General features: G+C 39.8%; 25 non-coding genes and 52 pseudogenes across 25 annotated transcripts; all 77 read right to left on the bottom strand.

The window, feature by feature from the left end:
* Positions 1-102: 102 nt before the first annotated feature.
* Positions 103-221, bottom strand: LOC143457165 (5S ribosomal RNA; annotated as a pseudogene).
* Positions 222-332: 111 nt separating this feature from the next.
* On the bottom strand, positions 333-441 carry LOC143456573 (5S ribosomal RNA; annotated as a pseudogene).
* A 110-nt stretch (positions 442-551) lies between these two features.
* Positions 552-670, bottom strand: LOC143456677 (5S ribosomal RNA; annotated as a pseudogene).
* Positions 671-780: 110 nt separating this feature from the next.
* On the bottom strand, positions 781-899 carry LOC143455958 (5S ribosomal RNA; annotated as a pseudogene).
* Positions 900-1,009: 110 nt separating this feature from the next.
* Positions 1,010-1,128, bottom strand: LOC143454943 (5S ribosomal RNA). The gene has a single exon (XR_013116544.1). It is a non-coding gene; the product is annotated as a 5S ribosomal RNA (ribosomal RNA).
* A 110-nt stretch (positions 1,129-1,238) lies between these two features.
* On the bottom strand, positions 1,239-1,357 carry LOC143453609 (5S ribosomal RNA). The gene has a single exon (XR_013115269.1). It is a non-coding gene; the product is annotated as a 5S ribosomal RNA (ribosomal RNA).
* A 110-nt stretch (positions 1,358-1,467) lies between these two features.
* LOC143456571 (5S ribosomal RNA) lies at positions 1,468-1,576 on the bottom strand (annotated as a pseudogene).
* Positions 1,577-1,686: 110 nt separating this feature from the next.
* On the bottom strand, positions 1,687-1,805 carry LOC143456064 (5S ribosomal RNA; annotated as a pseudogene).
* Positions 1,806-1,915: 110 nt separating this feature from the next.
* On the bottom strand, positions 1,916-2,034 carry LOC143456364 (5S ribosomal RNA; annotated as a pseudogene).
* Positions 2,035-2,144: 110 nt separating this feature from the next.
* On the bottom strand, positions 2,145-2,263 carry LOC143454025 (5S ribosomal RNA). Its single transcript, XR_013115670.1, has one exon. It is a non-coding gene; the product is annotated as a 5S ribosomal RNA (ribosomal RNA).
* A 110-nt stretch (positions 2,264-2,373) lies between these two features.
* LOC143456016 (5S ribosomal RNA) lies at positions 2,374-2,492 on the bottom strand (annotated as a pseudogene).
* Positions 2,493-2,602: 110 nt separating this feature from the next.
* Positions 2,603-2,721, bottom strand: LOC143455620 (5S ribosomal RNA; annotated as a pseudogene).
* Positions 2,722-2,832: 111 nt separating this feature from the next.
* Positions 2,833-2,951, bottom strand: LOC143456587 (5S ribosomal RNA; annotated as a pseudogene).
* Positions 2,952-3,061: 110 nt separating this feature from the next.
* LOC143453683 (5S ribosomal RNA) lies at positions 3,062-3,180 on the bottom strand. Its single transcript, XR_013115341.1, has one exon. It is a non-coding gene; the product is annotated as a 5S ribosomal RNA (ribosomal RNA).
* Positions 3,181-3,291: 111 nt separating this feature from the next.
* On the bottom strand, positions 3,292-3,410 carry LOC143456177 (5S ribosomal RNA; annotated as a pseudogene).
* Positions 3,411-3,520: 110 nt separating this feature from the next.
* LOC143453824 (5S ribosomal RNA) lies at positions 3,521-3,639 on the bottom strand. The gene has a single exon (XR_013115475.1). It is a non-coding gene; the product is annotated as a 5S ribosomal RNA (ribosomal RNA).
* Positions 3,640-3,749: 110 nt separating this feature from the next.
* LOC143456500 (5S ribosomal RNA) lies at positions 3,750-3,868 on the bottom strand (annotated as a pseudogene).
* Positions 3,869-3,978: 110 nt separating this feature from the next.
* On the bottom strand, positions 3,979-4,097 carry LOC143457164 (5S ribosomal RNA; annotated as a pseudogene).
* Positions 4,098-4,208: 111 nt separating this feature from the next.
* On the bottom strand, positions 4,209-4,317 carry LOC143456570 (5S ribosomal RNA; annotated as a pseudogene).
* Positions 4,318-4,427: 110 nt separating this feature from the next.
* LOC143456676 (5S ribosomal RNA) lies at positions 4,428-4,546 on the bottom strand (annotated as a pseudogene).
* A 110-nt stretch (positions 4,547-4,656) lies between these two features.
* Positions 4,657-4,775, bottom strand: LOC143455957 (5S ribosomal RNA; annotated as a pseudogene).
* Positions 4,776-4,885: 110 nt separating this feature from the next.
* On the bottom strand, positions 4,886-5,004 carry LOC143455708 (5S ribosomal RNA; annotated as a pseudogene).
* A 110-nt stretch (positions 5,005-5,114) lies between these two features.
* LOC143453608 (5S ribosomal RNA) lies at positions 5,115-5,233 on the bottom strand. Its single transcript, XR_013115268.1, has one exon. It is a non-coding gene; the product is annotated as a 5S ribosomal RNA (ribosomal RNA).
* Positions 5,234-5,343: 110 nt separating this feature from the next.
* On the bottom strand, positions 5,344-5,452 carry LOC143456569 (5S ribosomal RNA; annotated as a pseudogene).
* A 110-nt stretch (positions 5,453-5,562) lies between these two features.
* LOC143456063 (5S ribosomal RNA) lies at positions 5,563-5,681 on the bottom strand (annotated as a pseudogene).
* A 110-nt stretch (positions 5,682-5,791) lies between these two features.
* LOC143456363 (5S ribosomal RNA) lies at positions 5,792-5,910 on the bottom strand (annotated as a pseudogene).
* Positions 5,911-6,020: 110 nt separating this feature from the next.
* LOC143454934 (5S ribosomal RNA) lies at positions 6,021-6,139 on the bottom strand. The gene has a single exon (XR_013116535.1). It is a non-coding gene; the product is annotated as a 5S ribosomal RNA (ribosomal RNA).
* A 110-nt stretch (positions 6,140-6,249) lies between these two features.
* On the bottom strand, positions 6,250-6,368 carry LOC143457241 (5S ribosomal RNA; annotated as a pseudogene).
* A 110-nt stretch (positions 6,369-6,478) lies between these two features.
* On the bottom strand, positions 6,479-6,597 carry LOC143453807 (5S ribosomal RNA). Its single transcript, XR_013115459.1, has one exon. It is a non-coding gene; the product is annotated as a 5S ribosomal RNA (ribosomal RNA).
* Positions 6,598-6,707: 110 nt separating this feature from the next.
* Positions 6,708-6,816, bottom strand: LOC143456617 (5S ribosomal RNA; annotated as a pseudogene).
* Positions 6,817-6,927: 111 nt separating this feature from the next.
* On the bottom strand, positions 6,928-7,046 carry LOC143456949 (5S ribosomal RNA; annotated as a pseudogene).
* A 110-nt stretch (positions 7,047-7,156) lies between these two features.
* On the bottom strand, positions 7,157-7,275 carry LOC143455619 (5S ribosomal RNA; annotated as a pseudogene).
* A 111-nt stretch (positions 7,276-7,386) lies between these two features.
* LOC143456586 (5S ribosomal RNA) lies at positions 7,387-7,505 on the bottom strand (annotated as a pseudogene).
* Positions 7,506-7,615: 110 nt separating this feature from the next.
* Positions 7,616-7,734, bottom strand: LOC143453682 (5S ribosomal RNA). Its single transcript, XR_013115340.1, has one exon. It is a non-coding gene; the product is annotated as a 5S ribosomal RNA (ribosomal RNA).
* A 111-nt stretch (positions 7,735-7,845) lies between these two features.
* On the bottom strand, positions 7,846-7,964 carry LOC143456176 (5S ribosomal RNA; annotated as a pseudogene).
* Positions 7,965-8,074: 110 nt separating this feature from the next.
* On the bottom strand, positions 8,075-8,193 carry LOC143453823 (5S ribosomal RNA). Its single transcript, XR_013115474.1, has one exon. It is a non-coding gene; the product is annotated as a 5S ribosomal RNA (ribosomal RNA).
* A 110-nt stretch (positions 8,194-8,303) lies between these two features.
* Positions 8,304-8,422, bottom strand: LOC143456499 (5S ribosomal RNA; annotated as a pseudogene).
* A 110-nt stretch (positions 8,423-8,532) lies between these two features.
* On the bottom strand, positions 8,533-8,651 carry LOC143457163 (5S ribosomal RNA; annotated as a pseudogene).
* A 111-nt stretch (positions 8,652-8,762) lies between these two features.
* On the bottom strand, positions 8,763-8,871 carry LOC143456568 (5S ribosomal RNA; annotated as a pseudogene).
* A 110-nt stretch (positions 8,872-8,981) lies between these two features.
* Positions 8,982-9,100, bottom strand: LOC143456675 (5S ribosomal RNA; annotated as a pseudogene).
* Positions 9,101-9,210: 110 nt separating this feature from the next.
* On the bottom strand, positions 9,211-9,329 carry LOC143455956 (5S ribosomal RNA; annotated as a pseudogene).
* A 110-nt stretch (positions 9,330-9,439) lies between these two features.
* Positions 9,440-9,558, bottom strand: LOC143455706 (5S ribosomal RNA; annotated as a pseudogene).
* A 110-nt stretch (positions 9,559-9,668) lies between these two features.
* LOC143453607 (5S ribosomal RNA) lies at positions 9,669-9,787 on the bottom strand. Its single transcript, XR_013115267.1, has one exon. It is a non-coding gene; the product is annotated as a 5S ribosomal RNA (ribosomal RNA).
* Positions 9,788-9,897: 110 nt separating this feature from the next.
* Positions 9,898-10,006, bottom strand: LOC143456567 (5S ribosomal RNA; annotated as a pseudogene).
* Positions 10,007-10,116: 110 nt separating this feature from the next.
* LOC143456062 (5S ribosomal RNA) lies at positions 10,117-10,235 on the bottom strand (annotated as a pseudogene).
* Positions 10,236-10,345: 110 nt separating this feature from the next.
* Positions 10,346-10,464, bottom strand: LOC143456362 (5S ribosomal RNA; annotated as a pseudogene).
* Positions 10,465-10,574: 110 nt separating this feature from the next.
* Positions 10,575-10,693, bottom strand: LOC143454933 (5S ribosomal RNA). The gene has a single exon (XR_013116534.1). It is a non-coding gene; the product is annotated as a 5S ribosomal RNA (ribosomal RNA).
* Positions 10,694-10,803: 110 nt separating this feature from the next.
* On the bottom strand, positions 10,804-10,922 carry LOC143457240 (5S ribosomal RNA; annotated as a pseudogene).
* Positions 10,923-11,032: 110 nt separating this feature from the next.
* Positions 11,033-11,151, bottom strand: LOC143453806 (5S ribosomal RNA). Its single transcript, XR_013115458.1, has one exon. It is a non-coding gene; the product is annotated as a 5S ribosomal RNA (ribosomal RNA).
* A 110-nt stretch (positions 11,152-11,261) lies between these two features.
* On the bottom strand, positions 11,262-11,370 carry LOC143456616 (5S ribosomal RNA; annotated as a pseudogene).
* A 111-nt stretch (positions 11,371-11,481) lies between these two features.
* On the bottom strand, positions 11,482-11,600 carry LOC143456825 (5S ribosomal RNA; annotated as a pseudogene).
* A 110-nt stretch (positions 11,601-11,710) lies between these two features.
* Positions 11,711-11,829, bottom strand: LOC143455955 (5S ribosomal RNA; annotated as a pseudogene).
* A 110-nt stretch (positions 11,830-11,939) lies between these two features.
* Positions 11,940-12,058, bottom strand: LOC143455079 (5S ribosomal RNA). Its single transcript, XR_013116674.1, has one exon. It is a non-coding gene; the product is annotated as a 5S ribosomal RNA (ribosomal RNA).
* Positions 12,059-12,168: 110 nt separating this feature from the next.
* On the bottom strand, positions 12,169-12,287 carry LOC143453805 (5S ribosomal RNA). Its single transcript, XR_013115457.1, has one exon. It is a non-coding gene; the product is annotated as a 5S ribosomal RNA (ribosomal RNA).
* Positions 12,288-12,397: 110 nt separating this feature from the next.
* LOC143456074 (5S ribosomal RNA) lies at positions 12,398-12,506 on the bottom strand (annotated as a pseudogene).
* Positions 12,507-12,616: 110 nt separating this feature from the next.
* Positions 12,617-12,735, bottom strand: LOC143455432 (5S ribosomal RNA; annotated as a pseudogene).
* Positions 12,736-12,845: 110 nt separating this feature from the next.
* Positions 12,846-12,964, bottom strand: LOC143456728 (5S ribosomal RNA; annotated as a pseudogene).
* A 110-nt stretch (positions 12,965-13,074) lies between these two features.
* Positions 13,075-13,193, bottom strand: LOC143454838 (5S ribosomal RNA). Its single transcript, XR_013116443.1, has one exon. It is a non-coding gene; the product is annotated as a 5S ribosomal RNA (ribosomal RNA).
* A 110-nt stretch (positions 13,194-13,303) lies between these two features.
* LOC143457218 (5S ribosomal RNA) lies at positions 13,304-13,422 on the bottom strand (annotated as a pseudogene).
* Positions 13,423-13,532: 110 nt separating this feature from the next.
* LOC143453803 (5S ribosomal RNA) lies at positions 13,533-13,651 on the bottom strand. Its single transcript, XR_013115455.1, has one exon. It is a non-coding gene; the product is annotated as a 5S ribosomal RNA (ribosomal RNA).
* Positions 13,652-13,761: 110 nt separating this feature from the next.
* Positions 13,762-13,870, bottom strand: LOC143456566 (5S ribosomal RNA; annotated as a pseudogene).
* A 110-nt stretch (positions 13,871-13,980) lies between these two features.
* On the bottom strand, positions 13,981-14,099 carry LOC143455021 (5S ribosomal RNA). The gene has a single exon (XR_013116620.1). It is a non-coding gene; the product is annotated as a 5S ribosomal RNA (ribosomal RNA).
* A 110-nt stretch (positions 14,100-14,209) lies between these two features.
* On the bottom strand, positions 14,210-14,328 carry LOC143454117 (5S ribosomal RNA). Its single transcript, XR_013115757.1, has one exon. It is a non-coding gene; the product is annotated as a 5S ribosomal RNA (ribosomal RNA).
* A 109-nt stretch (positions 14,329-14,437) lies between these two features.
* Positions 14,438-14,556, bottom strand: LOC143454472 (5S ribosomal RNA). Its single transcript, XR_013116092.1, has one exon. It is a non-coding gene; the product is annotated as a 5S ribosomal RNA (ribosomal RNA).
* Positions 14,557-14,666: 110 nt separating this feature from the next.
* Positions 14,667-14,785, bottom strand: LOC143454111 (5S ribosomal RNA). Its single transcript, XR_013115752.1, has one exon. It is a non-coding gene; the product is annotated as a 5S ribosomal RNA (ribosomal RNA).
* A 110-nt stretch (positions 14,786-14,895) lies between these two features.
* On the bottom strand, positions 14,896-15,014 carry LOC143453791 (5S ribosomal RNA). Its single transcript, XR_013115444.1, has one exon. It is a non-coding gene; the product is annotated as a 5S ribosomal RNA (ribosomal RNA).
* Positions 15,015-15,124: 110 nt separating this feature from the next.
* LOC143455402 (5S ribosomal RNA) lies at positions 15,125-15,243 on the bottom strand (annotated as a pseudogene).
* A 110-nt stretch (positions 15,244-15,353) lies between these two features.
* Positions 15,354-15,472, bottom strand: LOC143456325 (5S ribosomal RNA; annotated as a pseudogene).
* Positions 15,473-15,582: 110 nt separating this feature from the next.
* Positions 15,583-15,701, bottom strand: LOC143454825 (5S ribosomal RNA). Its single transcript, XR_013116431.1, has one exon. It is a non-coding gene; the product is annotated as a 5S ribosomal RNA (ribosomal RNA).
* Positions 15,702-15,811: 110 nt separating this feature from the next.
* LOC143456698 (5S ribosomal RNA) lies at positions 15,812-15,930 on the bottom strand (annotated as a pseudogene).
* A 110-nt stretch (positions 15,931-16,040) lies between these two features.
* Positions 16,041-16,159, bottom strand: LOC143456511 (5S ribosomal RNA; annotated as a pseudogene).
* Positions 16,160-16,269: 110 nt separating this feature from the next.
* LOC143455434 (5S ribosomal RNA) lies at positions 16,270-16,388 on the bottom strand (annotated as a pseudogene).
* Positions 16,389-16,499: 111 nt separating this feature from the next.
* Positions 16,500-16,608, bottom strand: LOC143457140 (5S ribosomal RNA; annotated as a pseudogene).
* Positions 16,609-16,718: 110 nt separating this feature from the next.
* LOC143457334 (5S ribosomal RNA) lies at positions 16,719-16,837 on the bottom strand (annotated as a pseudogene).
* Positions 16,838-16,946: 109 nt separating this feature from the next.
* On the bottom strand, positions 16,947-17,065 carry LOC143455954 (5S ribosomal RNA; annotated as a pseudogene).
* A 110-nt stretch (positions 17,066-17,175) lies between these two features.
* On the bottom strand, positions 17,176-17,294 carry LOC143455039 (5S ribosomal RNA). Its single transcript, XR_013116637.1, has one exon. It is a non-coding gene; the product is annotated as a 5S ribosomal RNA (ribosomal RNA).
* Positions 17,295-17,404: 110 nt separating this feature from the next.
* LOC143454114 (5S ribosomal RNA) lies at positions 17,405-17,523 on the bottom strand. The gene has a single exon (XR_013115754.1). It is a non-coding gene; the product is annotated as a 5S ribosomal RNA (ribosomal RNA).
* Between the last annotated feature and the right edge of the window lie 3 nt (positions 17,524-17,526).

Below are 17,526 nucleotides of genomic sequence, written 5' to 3'. Positions count from 1 at the left end.
ATGAAAGAAAATGGCATTTTCAATTCTAATTCGATTGCATAGGAAATTCAAAAAAGTAAACAGATGTTATAAAAATAATTGAAGTATACAGCATGACTAAAACTCTTACAAAACACGGTATTCCCAGGCGGTCACCCATCCAAGTACTAACAGGGACCGAGGTTGCTTAACTTCCGAGATCGAACGAGATCAGGTCTACTCAACCTGGTATGGTCGTAGGCGATTTCAAAAGAATAAAAATGGCTTTATGAATTCAAGTTCGATTGCATAGGAAATTCAAAAAAGCAAATAGTTTCCAAAAAATTGAATTGAAATATACAGCATGACTAAAATGCTTACAACACCCGGTATTCCCAGGCGGTCACCCATCCAAGTACTAACAGGGCCCGAGGTTGCTTAACTTCCGAGATCGGGTATACTCAACCTGGTATGGTCGTAGGCGATTTCAAAAAAAAGAAAAGGGCATTTTCAATTCTAATTGGATTGCATAGGAAATTAAAAAACGCAAACAGTTGCTAGACATTTGATTGAAATATACAGCATGATTAAAATGCTTACAACACACGGTATTCCCAGGCGGTCAATCATCCAAGTACTAACAGGGCCCGAGGTTGCTTAACTTCCGAGATCGAACGAGATCGGGTCTACTCAACCTGGTATGGTCGTAGGCGATTTCAAATGAAAGAAAATGGTCTTTCCAATTCTAATTCGATTGCATAGGAAATTAAAAAATGCAAACAGTTGCTAGACATTTGATTGAAATATACAGCATGATTAAAATGCTTACAACACCCGGTATTCCCAGGCGGTCAATCATCCAAGTACTAACAGGGCCCGAGGTTGCTTAACTTCCGAGATCGAACGAGATCGGGTCTACTCAACCTGGTATGGTCGTAGGCGATTGCAAATGAAAGAAAATGGTCTTTCCAATTCTAATTCGATTGCATAGGAAATTAAAAAACGCAAACAGTTGCTAGACATTTGATTGAAATATACAGCATGACTAAAATGCTTACAACACCCGGTATTCCCAGGCGGTCACCCATCCAAGTACTAACAGAGCCCGAGGTTGCTTAACTTCCGAGATCGAACGAGATCGGGTCTACTCAACCTGGTATGGTCGTAGGCGATTTCAAATGAAAGAAAATGGTCTTTCCAATTCTAATTCGATTGCATAGGAAATTCAAAAAAGCAAATAGTTGCTAAAAATTTAATTGAAATATACAGCATGATTAAAATGCTTACAGCACCCGGTATTCCCAGGCGGTCACCCATCCAAGTACTAACCGGGCCCGAGGTTGCTTAACTTCCGAGATCGAACGAGATCGGGTTTACTCAACCTGGTATGGTCGTAGGCGATTTCAAAAGAATAAAAATGGCTTTATGAATTCTAATTCGATTGCATAGGAAATTCAAAAAAGCAAATAGTTGCTAAAAATTGAATTGAAATATACAGCATGACTAAAATGCTTACAACACCCGGTATTCCCAGGCGGTCACCCATCCAAGTACTAACAGGGCCCGAGGTTGCTTAACTTCCGAGATCGGGTATACTCAACCTGGTATGGTCGTAGGCGATTTCAAAAAAAAGAAAAGGACATTTTCAATTAGAATTCGATTGCATAGGAAATTAAAAAACGCAAACAGTTGCTAGACATTTGATTGAAATATACAGCATGACTAAAATGCTTACAACACCCGGTATTCCCAGGCGGTCAACCATCCAAGTACTAACAGGGCACGAGGTTGCTTAACTTCCGAGATCGAACGAGATCGGGTCTACTCAACCTGGTATGGTCGTAGGCGATTTCAAATGAAAGAAAATGATCTTTCCAATTCTAATTCGATTGCATAGGAAATTCAAAAAAGCAAATAGTTGCTATAAATTTAATTGAAATATACAGCATGACTAAAATGCTTAAAACACCCGTTATTCCCAGGCGGTCACCCATCCAAGTATTAACCGGGCCCGAGGTTGCTTAACTTCCGAGATCGAACGAGATCGGGTCTACTCAACCTGGTATGGACGTAGACGATTTCAAATGAAAGAAAATGGTCTTTCCAATTCTAATTCGATTGCATAGGAAATTCAAAAAAGCAAATAGTTGCTATAAATTTGATTGAAATATACAGCATGACTAAAATGCTTACAACACACGGTATTCCCAGGCGGTCACCCATCCAAGTACTAACCGGGCCCGAGGTTGCTTAACTTCCGAGATCGAACGAGATCGGGTTTACTCAACCTGGTATGGTCGTAGGCGATTTCAAAAGAATAAAAATGGCTTTATCAATTCTAATTCGATTGCATAGGAAATTCAAAAAAGCAAATAGTTGCTAAAAATTGAATTGAAATAAACAGCATGACTAAAATGCTTACAACACCCGGTATTCCCAGGCGGTCACCCATCCAAGTACTAACAGGGCCCGAGGTTGCTTAACTTCCAAGATCGAACGAGATCGGGTCTACTCAAACTGGTATGGTCGTAGACGATTTCAAATGAAGAAAAATGGTCTTTCCAAATCTAATTCGATTGCATAGGAAATTCAAAAAAGCAAATAGTTGCCATAAATTTGATTGAAATATACAGCATGAATAAAATGCTTACAACACCCGGTATTCCCAGGCGGTCACCCATCCAAGTACTAACAGGGCCCGAGGTTGCTTAACTTCCGAAATCGAACGAGATCAGGTCTACTCAACCTGGTATGGTCGTAGGCTATTTCAAAAGAAAGAAAATGGCATTTTCAATTCTAATTCGATTGCATAGGAAATTCAAAAAAAGCAAATAGTTGCTAAAAATTTAATTGAAGTATACAGCATGACTAAAATGCTTACAGCACCTGGTATTCCCAGCTATTCACCCATCCAAGTACTAACCGGGCACGAGGTTGCTTAACTTCCGAGATCGAACGAGATCGGGTTTACTCAACCTGGTATGGTCGTAGGCGATTTCAAATGAAAGAAAATGTTATTATGAATTCTAATTCGATTGCATAGGAAATTCAAAAAAGTAAACAGATGTTATAAATTTAATTGAATTATACAGCATGACTAAAATGCTTACAACACCCGGTATTCCCAGGCGGTCACCCATCCAAGTACTAACCGAGCCCGAGGTTGCTTAACTTCCGAGATCGAACGAGATCGGGTCTACTCAACCCGGTATGGTCGTAGGCAATTTCAAAAGAAAGAAAATGACATTTTCACTTCTAATTCGATTGCATAGGAAATTCAAAAAAAGCAAATAGTTGCTAAAAATTTAATTGAAGTATACAGCATGACTAAAATGCTTACAGCACCTGGTATTCCCAGCTGGTCACCCATCCAAGTACTAACCGGGCACGAGGTTGCTTAACTTCCGAGATCGAACGAGATCGGGTCTACCCAAACTGGTATGGTCGTAGACGATTTCAAATGAAGAAAAATGGTCTTTCCAAATCAAATTCGATTGCATAGGAAATTCAAAAAAGCAAGTAGTTGCTATAAATTTGATTGAAATATACAGCATGAATAGAGTGCTTACAACACCCGGTATTCCCAGGCGGTCACCCATCCTAGTATTACCCGGGCCCGAGGTTGCTTAACTTCTGAGATCGAACGAGATCAGGTCTACTCAACCTGGTATGGTCGTAGGCGATTTCAAAAGAAAGAAAATGGCTTTATCAATTCTAATTCGATTGCATAGGAAATTTAAAAAAGCAAATAGTTGCTAAAAATTGAAATGAAATATACAGCATGACTAAAAGGCTTACAACACCCGTTATTCTCAGGCGGTCACCCATCCAAGTACTAACCGGGCCCGAGGTTGCTTAACTTCCGAGATCGAACGAGATCGGGTCTACTCATTCTGTTATGGTCGTAGGTGATTTCAAATGAAAGAAAATGGCATTTTCAATTCTAATTCGATTGCATAGGAAATTCAAAAAAGTAAACAGATGTTATAAAAATAATTGAAGTATACAGCATGACTAAAACTCTTACAAAACACGGTATTCCCAGGCGGTCACCCATCCAAGTACTAACAGGGACCGAGGTTGCTTAACTTCCGAGATCGAACGAGATCAGGTCTACTCAACCTGGTATGGTCGTAGGCGATTTCAAAAGAATAAAAATGGCTTTATGAATTCAAGTTCGATTGCATAGGAAATTCAAAAAAGCAAATAGTTTCCAAAAAATTGAATTGAAATATACAGCATGACTAAAATGCTTACAACACCCGGTATTCCCAGGCGGTCACCCATCCAAGTACTAACAGGGCCCGAGGTTGCTTAACTTCCGAGATCGGGTATACTCAACCTGGTATGGTCGTAGGCGATTTCAAAAAAAAGAAAAGGGCATTTTCAATTCTAATTGGATTGCATAGGAAATTAAAAAACGCAAACAGTTGCTAGACATTTGATTGAAATATACAGCATGATTAAAATGCTTACAACACACGGTATTCCCAGGCGGTCAATCATCCAAGTACTAACAGGGCCCGAGGTTGCTTAACTTCCGAGATCGAACGAGATCGGGTCTACTCAACCTGGTATGGTCGTAGGCGATTTCAAATGAAAGAAAATGGTCTTTCCAATTCTAATTCGATTGCATAGGACATTAAAAAATGCAAACAGTTGCTAGACATTTGATTGAAATATACAGCATGATTAAAATGCTTACAACACCCGGTATTCCCAGGCGGTCAATCATCCAAGTACTAACAGGGCCCGAGGTTGCTTAACTTCCGAGATCGAACGAGATCGGGTCTACTCAACCTGGTATGGTCGTAGGCGATTGCAAATGAAAGAAAATGGTCTTTCCAATTCTAATTCGATTGCATAGGAAATTAAAAAACGCAAACAGTTGCTAGACATTTGATTGAAATATACAGCATGACTAAAATGCTTACAACACCCGGTATACCCAGGCGGTCACCCATCCAAGTACTAACAGAGCCCGAGGTTGCTTAACTTCCGAGATCGAACGAGATCGGGTCTACTCAACCTGGTATGGTCGTAGGCGATTTCAAATGAAAGAAAATGGTCTTTCCAATTCTAATTCGATTGCATAGGAAATTCAAAAAAGCAAATAGTTGCTAAAAATTTAATTGAAATATACAGCATGATTAAAATGCTTACAGCACCCGGTATTCCCAGGCGGTCACCCATCCAAGTACTAACCGGGCCCGAGGTTGCTTAACTTCCGAGATCGAACGAGATCGGGTTTACTCAACCTGGTATGGTCGTAGGCGATTTCAAAAGAATAAAAATGGCTTTATGAATTCTAATTCGATTGCATAGGAAATTCAAAAAAGCAAATAGTTGCTAAAAATTGAATTGAAATATACAGCATGACTAAAATGCTTACAACACCCGGTATTCCCAGGCGGTCACCCATCCAAGTACTAACAGGGCCCGAGGTTGCTTAACTTCCGAGATCGGGTATACTCAACCTGGTATGGTCGTAGGCGATTTCAAAAAAAAGAAAAGGACATTTTCAATTAGAATTCGATTGCATAGGAAATTAAAAAACGCAAACAGTTGCTAGACATTTGATTGAAATATACAGCATGACTAAAATGCTTACAACACCCGGTATTCCCAGGCGGTCAACCATCCAAGTACTAACAGGGCACGAGGTTGCTTAACTTCCGAGATCGAACGAGATCGGGTCTACTCAACCTGGTATGGTCGTAGGCGATTTCAAATGAAAGAAAATGATCTTTCCAATTCTAATTCGATTGCATAGGAAATTCAAAAAAGCAAATAGTTGCTATAAATTTAATTGAAATATACAGCATGACTAAAATGCTTAAAACACCCGTTATTCCCAGGCGGTCACCCATCCAAGTATTAACCGGGCCCGAGGTTGCTTAACTTCCGAGATCGAACGAGATCGGGTCTACTCAACCTGGTATGGACGTAGACGATTTCAAATGAAAGAAAATGGTCTTTCCAATTCTAATTCGATTGCATAGGAAATTCAAAAAAGCAAATAGTTGCTATAAATTTGATTGAAATATACAGCATGACTAAAATGCTTACAACACACGGTATTCCCAGGCGGTCACCCATCCAAGTACTAACCGGGCCCGAGGTTGCTTAACTTCCGAGATCGAACGAGAACGGGTCTATTCAACCCGGTATGGTCGTAGGCAATTTCAAAAGAAAGAAAATGGCATTTTCAATTATAATTCGATTGCATAAGAAATACAAAAACGCAAACAGTTGCTATAAAAATAATTGAAATATACAGCATGACTAAAATGCTTACAATACCCGGTATTCCCAGGCGGTCAACCATCCAAGTACTAACAGGGCCCGAGGTTACTTAACATCCGAGATCAAACGAGATAAGGTCTGCTCAACCTGGTATGGTCGTAGGCGATTTCAAAAGAAATAAAATGGCCTTTTCAATTCTAAATCGATTGCATAGGAAATTCAAAAAAGCAAATAGTTGCTAAAAATTTAATTGAAATATACAGCATGATTAAAATGCTTACAGCACCCGGTATTCCCAGGCGGTCACCCATCCAAGTACTAACCGGGCCCGAGGTTGCTTAACTTCCGAGATCGAACGAGATCGGGTCTACTCAACCTGGTATGGTCGTAGGCGATTTCAAAAGAATAAAAATGGCTTTATGAATTCTAATTCGATTGCATGGGAAATTCAAATAAGCAAATAGTTGCTAAAAATTGAATTGAAATATACAGCATGACTAAAATGCTTACAACACCCGGTATTCCCAAGCGGTCACCCATCCAAGTACTAACAAGGCCCGAGGTTGCTTAACTTCCGAGATCGGGTATACTCAACCTGGTATGGTCGTAGGCGATTTCAAAAAAAAGAAAAGGGCATTTTCAATTAGAATTCGATTGCATAGGAAATTCAAAAAACGCAAACAGTTGCTAGACATTTTATTGAAATATACAGCATGAATAAAATGCTTACAACACCCGGTATTCCCAGGCGGTCAATCATCCAAGTACTAACAGGGCCCGAGGTTGCTTAACTTCCAAGATCGAACGAGATCGGGTCTACTCAAACTGGTATGGTCGTAGACGATTTCAAATGAAGAAAAATGGTCTTTCCAAATCTAATTCGATTGCATAGGAAATTCAAAAAAGCAAATAGTTGCCATAAATTTGATTGAAATATACAGCATGAATAAAATGCTTACAACACCCGGTATTCCCAGGCGGTCACCCATCCAAGTACTAACAGGGCCCGAGGTTGCTTAACTTCCGAAATCGAACGAGATCAGGTCTACTCAACCTGGTATGGTCGTAGGCTATTTCAAAAGAAAGAAAATGGCATTTTCAATTCTAATTCGATTGCATAGGAAATTCAAAAAAAGCAAATAGTTGCTAAAAATTTAATTGAAGTATACAGCATGACTAAAATGCTTACAGCACCTGGTATTCCCAGCTATTCACCCATCCAAGTACTAACCGGGCACGAGGTTGCTTAACTTCCGAGATCGAACGAGATCGGGTTTACTCAACCTGGTATGGTCGTAGGCGATTTCAAATGAAAGAAAATGTTATTATGAATTCTAATTCGATTGCATAGGAAATTCAAAAAAGTAAACAGATGTTATAAATTTAATTGAATTATACAGCATGACTAAAATGCTTACAACACCCGGTATTCCCAGGCGGTCACCCATCCAAGTACTAACCGAGCCCGAGGTTGCTTAACTTCCGAGATCGAACGAGATCGGGTCTACTCAACCCGGTATGGTCGTAGGCAATTTCAAAAGAAAGAAAATGACATTTTCACTTCTAATTCGATTGCATAGGAAATTCAAAAAAAGCAAATAGTTGCTAAAAATTTAATTGAAGTATACAGCATGACTAAAATGCTTACAGCACCTGGTATTCCCAGCTGGTCACCCATCCAAGTACTAACCGGGCACGAGGTTGCTTAACTTCCGAGATCGAACGAGATCGGGTCTACCCAAACTGGTATGGTCGTAGACGATTTCAAATGAAGAAAAATGGTCTTTCCAAATCAAATTCGATTGCATAGGAAATTCAAAAAAGCAAATAGTTGCTATAAATTTGATTGAAATATACAGCATGAATAGAGTGCTTACAACACCCGGTATTCCCAGGCGGTCACCCATCCTAGTATTACCCGGGCCCGAGGTTGCTTAACTTCTGAGATCGAACGAGATCAGGTCTACTCAACCTGGTATGGTCGTAGGCGATTTCAAAAGAAAGAAAATGGCTTTATCAATTCTAATTCGATTGCATAGGAAATTTAAAAAAGCAAATAGTTGCTAAAAATTGAAATGAAATATACAGCATGACTAAAAGGCTTACAACACCCGTTATTCTCAGGCGGTCACCCATCCAAGTACTAACCGGGCCCGAGGTTGCTTAACTTCCGAGATCGAACGAGATCGGGTCTACTCATTCTGTTATGGTCGTAGGTGATTTCAAATGAAAGAAAATGGCATTTTCAATTCTAATTCGATTGCATAGGAAATTCAAAAAAGTAAACAGATGTTATAAAAATAATTGAAGTATACAGCATGACTAAAACTCTTACAAAACACGGTATTCCCAGGCGGTCACCCATCCAAGTACTAACAGGGACCGAGGTTGCTTAACTTCCGAGATCGAACGAGATCAGGTCTACTCAACCTGGTATGGTCGTAGGCGATTTCAAAAGAATAAAAATGGCTTTATGAATTCAAGTTCGATTGCATAGGAAATTCAAAAAAGCAAATAGTTTCCAAAAAATTGAATTGAAATATACAGCATGACTAAAATGCTTACAACACCCGGTATTCCCAGGCGGTCACCCATCCAAGTACTAACAGGGCCCGAGGTTGCTTAACTTCCGAGATCGGGTATACTCAACCTGGTATGGTCGTAGGCGATTTCAAAAAAAAGAAAAGGGCATTTTCAATTCTAATTGGATTGCATAGGAAATTAAAAAACGCAAACAGTTGCTAGACATTTGATTGAAATATACAGCATGATTAAAATGCTTACAACACACGGTATTCCCAGGCGGTCAATCATCCAAGTACTAACAGGGCCCGAGGTTGCTTAACTTCCGAGATCGAACGAGATCGGGTCTACTCAACCTGGTATGGTCGTAGGCGATTTCAAATGAAAGAAAATGGTCTTTCCAATTCTAATTCGATTGCATAGGACATTAAAAAATGCAAACAGTTGCTAGACATTTGATTGAAATATACAGCATGATTAAAATGCTTACAACACCCGGTATTCCCAGGCGGTCAATCATCCAAGTACTAACAGGGCCCGAGGTTGCTTAACTTCCGAGATCGAACGAGATCGGGTCTACTCAACCTGGTATGGTCGTAGGCGATTGCAAATGAAAGAAAATGGTCTTTCCAATTCTAATTCGATTGCATAGGAAATTAAAAAACGCAAACAGTTGCTAGACATTTGATTGAAATATACAGCATGACTAAAATGCTTACAACACCCGGTATACCCAGGCGGTCACCCATCCAAGTACTAACAGAGCCCGAGGTTGCTTAACTTCCGAGATCGAACGAGATCGGGTCTACTCAACCTGGTATGGTCGTAGGCGATTTCAAATGAAAGAAAATGGTCTTTCCAATTCTAATTCGATTGCATAGGAAATTCAAAAAAGCAAATAGTTGCTAAAAATTTAATTGAAATATACAGCATGATTAAAATGCTTACAGCACCCGGTATTCCCAGGCGGTCACCCATCCAAGTACTAACCGGGCCCGAGGTTGCTTAACTTCCGAGATCGAACGAGATCGGGTTTACTCAACCTGGTATGGTCGTAGGCGATTTCAAAAGAATAAAAATGGCTTTATGAATTCTAATTCGATTGCATAGGAAATTCAAAAAAGCAAATAGTTGCTAAAAATTGAATTGAAATATACAGCATGACTAAAATGCTTACAACACCCGGTATTCCCAGGCGGTCACCCATCCAAGTACTAACAGGGCCCGAGGTTGCTTAACTTCCGAGATCGGGTATACTCAACCTGGTATGGTCGTAGGCGATTTCAAAAAAAAGAAAAGGACATTTTCAATTAGAATTCGATTGCATAGGAAATTAAAAAACGCAAACAGTTGCTAGACATTTGATTGAAATATACAGCATGACTAAAATGCTTACAACACCCGGTATTCCCAGGCGGTCAACCATCCAAGTACTAACAGGGCACGAGGTTGCTTAACTTCCGAGATCGAACGAGATCGGGTCTACTCAACCTGGTATGGTCGTAGGCGATTTCAAATGAAAGAAAATGATCTTTCCAATTCTAATTCGATTGCATAGGAAATTCAAAAAAGCAAATAGTTGCTATAAATTTAATTGAAATATACAGCATGACTAAAATGCTTAAAACACCCGTTATTCCCAGGCGGTCACCCATCCAAGTATTAACCGGGCCCGAGGTTGCTTAACTTCCGAGATCGAACGAGATCGGGTCTACTCAACCTGGTATGGACGTAGACGATTTCAAATGAAAGAAAATGGTCTTTCCAATTCTAATTCGATTGCATAGGAAATTCAAAAAAGCAAATAGTTGCTATAAATTTGATTGAAATATACAGCATGACTAAAATGCTTACAACACACGGTATTCCCAGGCGGTCACCCATCCAAGTACTAACCGGGCCCGAGGTTGCTTAACTTCCGAGATCGAACGAGAACGGGTCTATTCAACCCGGTATGGTCGTAGGCAATTTCAAAAGAAAGAAAATGGCATTTTCAATTATAATTCGATTGCATAAGAAATACAAAAACGCAAACAGTTGCTATAAAAATAATTGAAATATACAGCATGACTAAAATGCTTACAATACCCGGTATTCCCAGGCGGTCAACCATCCAAGTACTAACAGGGCCCGAGGTTACTTAACATCCGAGATCAAACGAGATAAGGTCTGCTCAACCTGGTATGGTCGTAGGCGATTTCAAAAGAAATAAAATGGCCTTTTCAATTCTAAATCGATTGCATAGGAAATTCAAAAAAGCAAATAGTTGCTAAAAATTTAATTGAAATATACAGCATGATTAAAATGCTTACAGCACCCGGTATTCCCAGGCGGTCACCCATCCAAGTACTAACCGGGCCCGAGGTTGCTTAACTTCCGAGATCGAACGAGATCGGGTCTACTCAACCTGGTATGGTCGTAGGCGATTTCAAAAGAATAAAAATGGCTTTATGAATTCTAATTCGATTGCATGGGAAATTCAAATAAGCAAATAGTTGCTAAAAATTGAATTGAAATATACAGCATGACTAAAATGCTTACAACACCCGGTATTCCCAAGCGGTCACCCATCCAAGTACTAACAAGGCCCGAGGTTGCTTAACTTCCGAGATCGGGTATACTCAACCTGGTATGGTCGTAGGCGATTTCAAAAAAAAGAAAAGGGCATTTTCAATTAGAATTCGATTGCATAGGAAATTCAAAAAACGCAAACAGTTGCTAGACATTTTATTGAAATATACAGCATGAATAAAATGCTTACAACACCCGGTATTCCCAGGCGGTCAATCATCCAAGTACTAACAGGGCCCGAGGTTGCTTAACTTCTGAGATCGAACGAGATCGAGTCTACTCAACCTGGTATGGTCGTAGGCGATTTCAAATGAAAGAAAATGGTCTTTCCAATTCTAATTCGATTGCATAGGAAATTAAAAAATGCAAACAGTTGCTAGACATTTGATTGAAATATACAGCATGATTACAATGCTTACAACACCCGGTATTCCCAGGCGGTCAATCATCCAAGTACTAACAGGGCCCGAGGTTGCTTAACTTCCGAGATCGAACGAGATCGGGTCTACTCAACCTGGTATGGTCGTAGGCGATTGCAAATGAAAGAAAATGGTCTTTCCAATTCTAATTCGATTGCATAGGAAATTAAAAAACGCAAACAGTTGCTAGACATTTGATTGAAATATACAGCATGACTAAAATGCTTACAACACCCGGTATTCCCAGGCGGTCAACCATCCAAGTACTAACAGGGCCCGAGGTTGCTTAACTTCCGAGATCGAACGAGATCGGGTCTACTCAACCTGGTATGGTCGTAGGCGATTTCAAATGAAAGAAAATGGTCTTTCCAATTCTAATTCGATTGCATAGGAAATTCAAAAAAGCAAATAGTTGCTAAAAATTTAATTGAAATATACAGCATGATTAAAATGCTTACAGCACCCGGTATTCCCAGGCGGTCACCCATCCAAGTACTAACCGGGCCCGAGGTTGCTTAACTTCCGAGATCGAACGAGATCGGGTCTACTCAACCTGGTATGGTCGTAGGCGATTTCAAATGAAAGAAAATGGTCTTTCCAATTCTAATTCGATTGCATAGGAAATTCAAAAAAGCAAATAGTTGCTAAAAATTTAATTGAAATATACAGCATGACTAAAATGCTTACAACACCCGGTATTCCCAGGCGGTCACCCATCCAAGTACTAACCGGGCCCAAAGTTGCTTAACTTCCGAGATCGGGTATACTCAACCTGGTATGGTCGTAGGCGATTTCAAAAAAAAGAAAAGGACATTTTCAATTAGAATTCGATTGCATAGGAAATTAAAAAACGCAAACAGTTGCTAGACATTTGATTGAAATATACAGCATGACTAAAATGCTTACAACACCCGGTATTCCCAGGCGGTCAACCATCCAAGTACTAACAGGGCCCGAGGTTGCTTAACTACCGAGATCGAACGAGATCGGGTCTACTCAACCTGGTATGGTCGTAGGCGATTTCAAATGAAAGAAAATGATCTTTCCAATTCTAATTCGATTGCATAGGAAATTCAAAAAAGCAAATAGTTGCTATAAATTTAATTGAAATATAAAGCATGACTAAAATGCTTAAAACACCCGTTATTCCCAGGCGGTCACCCATCCAAGTATTAACCGGGCCCGAGGTTGCTTAACTTCCGAGACCGAACGAGATCGGGTCTACTCAACCTGGTATGGACGTAGACGATTTCAAATGAAAGAAAATGGTCTTTCCAATTCTAATTCGATTGCATAGGAAATTCAAAAAAGCAAATAGTTGCTATAAATTTGATTGAAATATACAGCATGACTAAAATGCTTACAACACACGGTATTCCCAGGCGGTCACCCATCCAAGTACTAACCGGGCCCGAGGTTGCTTAACTTCTGAGATCGAACGAGATCGGGTCTATTCAACCCGGTATGGTCGTAGGCAATTTCAAAAAGAAGAAAATGGCTTTTTCAATTATAATTCGATTGCATAAGAAATACAAAAACGCAAACAGTTGCTATAAAAATAATTGAAATATACAGCATGACTAAAATGCTTACAATACCCGGTATTCCCAGGCGGTCAACCATCCAAGTACTAACAGGGCCCGAGGTTACTTAACATCCGAGATCGAACGAGATAAGGTCTGCTCAACCTGGTATGGTCGTAGGCGATTTCAAAAGAAGTAAAATGGCCTTTTCAATTCTAAATCGATTGCATAGGAAATTCAAAAAAGCAAATAGTTGCTAAAAATTTAATTGAAATATACAGCATGATTAAAATGCTTACAGCACCCGGTATTCCCAGGCGGTCACCCATCCAAGTACTAACCGGGCCCGAGGTTGCTTAACTTCCGAGATCGAACGAGATCGGGTCTACTCAACCTGGTATGGTCGTAGGCGATTTCAAAAGAATAAAAATGGCTTTATGAATTCTAATTCGATTGCATGGGAAATTCAAATAAGCAAATAGTTGCTAAAAATTGAATTGAAATATACAGCATGACTAAAATGCTTACAACACCCGGTATTCCCAGGCGGTCACCCATCCAAGTACTAACAGGGCCCGAGGTTGCTTAACTTCCGAGATCGGGTATACTCAACCTGGTATGGTCGTAGGCGATTTCAAAAAAAAGAAAAGGGCATTTTCAATTCTAAATCGATTGCATAGGAAATTCAAAAACGCAAACAGTTGCTAGACATTTTATTGAAATATACAGCATGAATAAAATGCTTACAACACCCGGTATTCCCAGGCGGTCAACCATCCAAGTACTAACAGGACCCGAGGTTGCTTAACTTCCGAGATCGAACGAGATCGGGTCTACTCAACCTGGTATGGTCGTAAGCGATTTCAAATGAAGGAAAATGGTCTTTCCAATTCTAATTCGATTGCATAGGAAATTCAAAAAAGCAAATAGTTGCTATAAATTTGATTGAAATATACAGCATGACTAAAATGCTTACAACACCCGTTATTCCCAGGCGGTCACCCATCCAAGTACTAACCGGGCCCGAGGTTGCTTAACTTCCGAGATCGAACGAGATCGGGTCTACTCAACCTGGTATGGTCGTAGACGATTTCAAATGAAAAAAAATGGTCTTTCAATTCTAATTCGATTGCATAGGAAATTCAAAAAAGCAAATAGTTGCTAAAAATTGAATTGAAATATACAGCATGACTAAAATGCTTACAACACCCGTTATTCCCAGGCGGTCACCCATCCAAGTACTAACCGGGCCCGAGGTTGCTTAACTTCCGAGATCGAACGAGATCGGGTCTACTCAACCTGGTATGGTCGTAGGTGATCTCAAATGAAAGAAAATGGCATTTTCAATTCTAATTCGATTACATAGGAAATTCAAAAAAGTAAACAGATGTTATAAAAATAATTGAACTATACAGCATGACTAAAATGCTTACAACACACGGTATTCCCAAGCGGTCACCCATCCAAGTACTAACCGTGCCCGAGGTTGTTTAACTTCCGAGATCGAACGAGATCGGGTCTACTCAACCCGGTATGGTCGTAGGCAATTTCAAAAGAAAGAAAATGGCATTTTCAATTACAATTCGATTGCATAAGAAATACAAAAACGCAAACAGTTGCTATAAAAATAATTGAAATATACAGCATGACAAAAATGCTTACAACACCCGGTATTCCCAGGCGGTCACCCATCCAAGTACTAACCGAGCCCGAGGTTGCTTAACTTCCGAGATCGAACGAGATCGGGTCTACTCAACCCGGTATGGTTGTAGGCAATTTCAAAAGAAAGAAAATGACATTTTCAATTCTAATTCGATTGCGTAAAAAATACAAAAACGCAAACAGTTGCTATAAAAATAATTGAAATATACAGCATGACTAAAATGCTTACAACAACCGGGATTCCCAGGCAGTCACCCATTCAACTACTAACCGGGCCCGAGGTTGCTTAACTTCCGAGATCGAACGAGATCGGGTCTACTCAACCTGGTATGGTCGTAGGCGATTTCAAAAGAAAGAAAATGGCTTTATGAATTCTAATTCGATTGCATAGGAAATTCAAAAAAGCAAATAGTTGCTAAAAATTAAATTGAAATATACAGCATGACTAAAATGCTTACAACACCCGTTATTCCCAGGCGGTCACCCATCCAAGTACTAACAGGGCCCGAGGTTGCTTAACTTCCAAGATCGAACGAGATCGGGTCTACTCAAACTGGTATGGTCGTAGACGATTTCAAATGAAGAAAAATGGTCTTTCCAAATCAAATTCGATTGCATAGGAAATTCAAAAAAGCAAATAGTTGCTATAAATTTGATTGAAATATACAGCATGAATAAAATGCTTACAACACCCGTTATTCCCAGGCGGTCACCCATCCAAGTATTAACCGGGCCCGAGGTTGCTTAACTTCTGAGATCGAACGAGATCAGGTCTACTCAACCTGGTATGGTCGTAGGCGATTTCAAAAGAAAGAAAATGGCATTTTCAATTCTAATTCGATTGCATAGGAAATTCAAAAAAGCAAATAGTTGCTAAAAATTTAATTGAAGTATACAGCATGACTAAATTGCTTACAGCACCTGGTATTCCCAGGCGGTCACCCATCCAAGTACTAACCGGGCACGAGGTTGCTTAACTTCCGAGATCGAACGACATCGGGTCTACTTAACCTGGTATGGTCGTAGGCGATTTCAAAAGAAAGAAAATGGCTTTATGAATTCTAATTCGATTGCATAGGAAATTTAAAAAAGCAAATAGTTGCTAAAAATTGAATTGAAATATACAGCATGACTAAAATGCTTACAACACCCGTTATTCCCAGGTGGTCACCCATCCAAGTACTAACCGGGCCCGAGGTTGCTTAACTTCCGAGATCGAACGAGATCGGGTCTACTCATTCTGTTATGGTCGTAGGTGATTTCAAATGAAAGAAAATGGCATTTTCAATTCTAATTCGATTGCATAGGAAATTCAAAAAAGTAAACAGATGTTATAAAAATAATTGAAGTATACAGCATGACTAAAACGCTTACAAAACACGGTATTCCCAGGCGGTCACCCATCCAAGTACTAACCGGGCCCGAGGTTGCTTAACTTCCGAGATCGAACGAGATCGGGTCTACTCAACCTGGTATGGTCGTAGGCGATTTCAAAAGAATAAAAATGGCTTTATGAATTCAAATTCGATTGCATAGGAAATTCAAAAAAGCAAATAGTTTCCAAAAAATTGAATTGAAATATACAGCATGACTAAAATGCTTACAACACCCGGTATTCCCAGGCGGTCACCCATCCAAGTACTAACAGGGCCCGAGGTTGCTTAACTTCCCAGATCGGGTATACTCAACCTGGTATGGTCGTAGGCGATTTCAAAAAAAAGAAAAGGGCATTTTCAATTCTAATTGGATTGCATAGGAAATTAAAAAACGCAAAGAGTTGCTAGACATTTGATTGAAATATACAGCATGATTAAAATGCTTACAACACACGGTATTCACAGGCGGTCAATCATCCAAGTTCTAACAGGGCCCGAGGTTGCTTAACTTCCGAGATCGAACGAAATCGGGTCTACTCAACCTGGTATGGTCGTAGGCGATTTCAAATGAAGGAAATTGTCTTTCCAATTCTAATTCGATTGCATAAAAAATTAAAAAATGCAAACAGTTGCTAGACATTTGATTGAAATATACAGCATGATTAAAATGCTTACAACACCCGGTATTCCCAGGCGGTCAATCATCCAAGTACTAACAGGGCCCGAGGTTGCTTAACTTCCGAGATCGAACGAGATCGGGTCTACTCAACCTGGTATGGTCGTAGGCGATTTTAAATGAAGGAAAATGGTCTTTCCAATTCTAATTCGATTGCATAGGAAATTCAAAAAAGCAAATAGTTGCTATAAATTTGATTGAAATATACAGCATGACTAAAATGCTTACAACACCCGTTATTCCCAGGCGGTCACCCATCCAAGTACTAACCGGGCCCGAAGTTGCTTAACTTCCGAGATCGAACGAGATCGGGTCTACTCAACCTGGTATGGTCGTAGGTGATCTCAAATGAAAGAAAATGGCATTTTCAATTCTAATTCGATTAAATAGGAAATTCAAAAAAGTAAACAGATGTTATAAAAATAATTGAACTATACAGCATGACTAAAATGCTTACAACACACGGTATTCCCAAGCGGTCACCCATCCAAGTACTAACCGTGCCCGAGGTTGCTTAACTTCCGAGATCGAACGAGATCGGGTCTACTCAACCCGGTATGGCCGTAGGCAAT

This window comes from Clavelina lepadiformis, chromosome 4 (genome assembly GCF_947623445.1).
Source record: "Clavelina lepadiformis chromosome 4, kaClaLepa1.1, whole genome shotgun sequence".
Taxonomy (NCBI): Eukaryota; Metazoa; Chordata; class Ascidiacea; order Aplousobranchia; family Clavelinidae; genus Clavelina; species Clavelina lepadiformis.
Note: the sequence above shows the minus strand (reverse complement) of the source record. Positions and strands in the feature narration are given on the sequence as shown.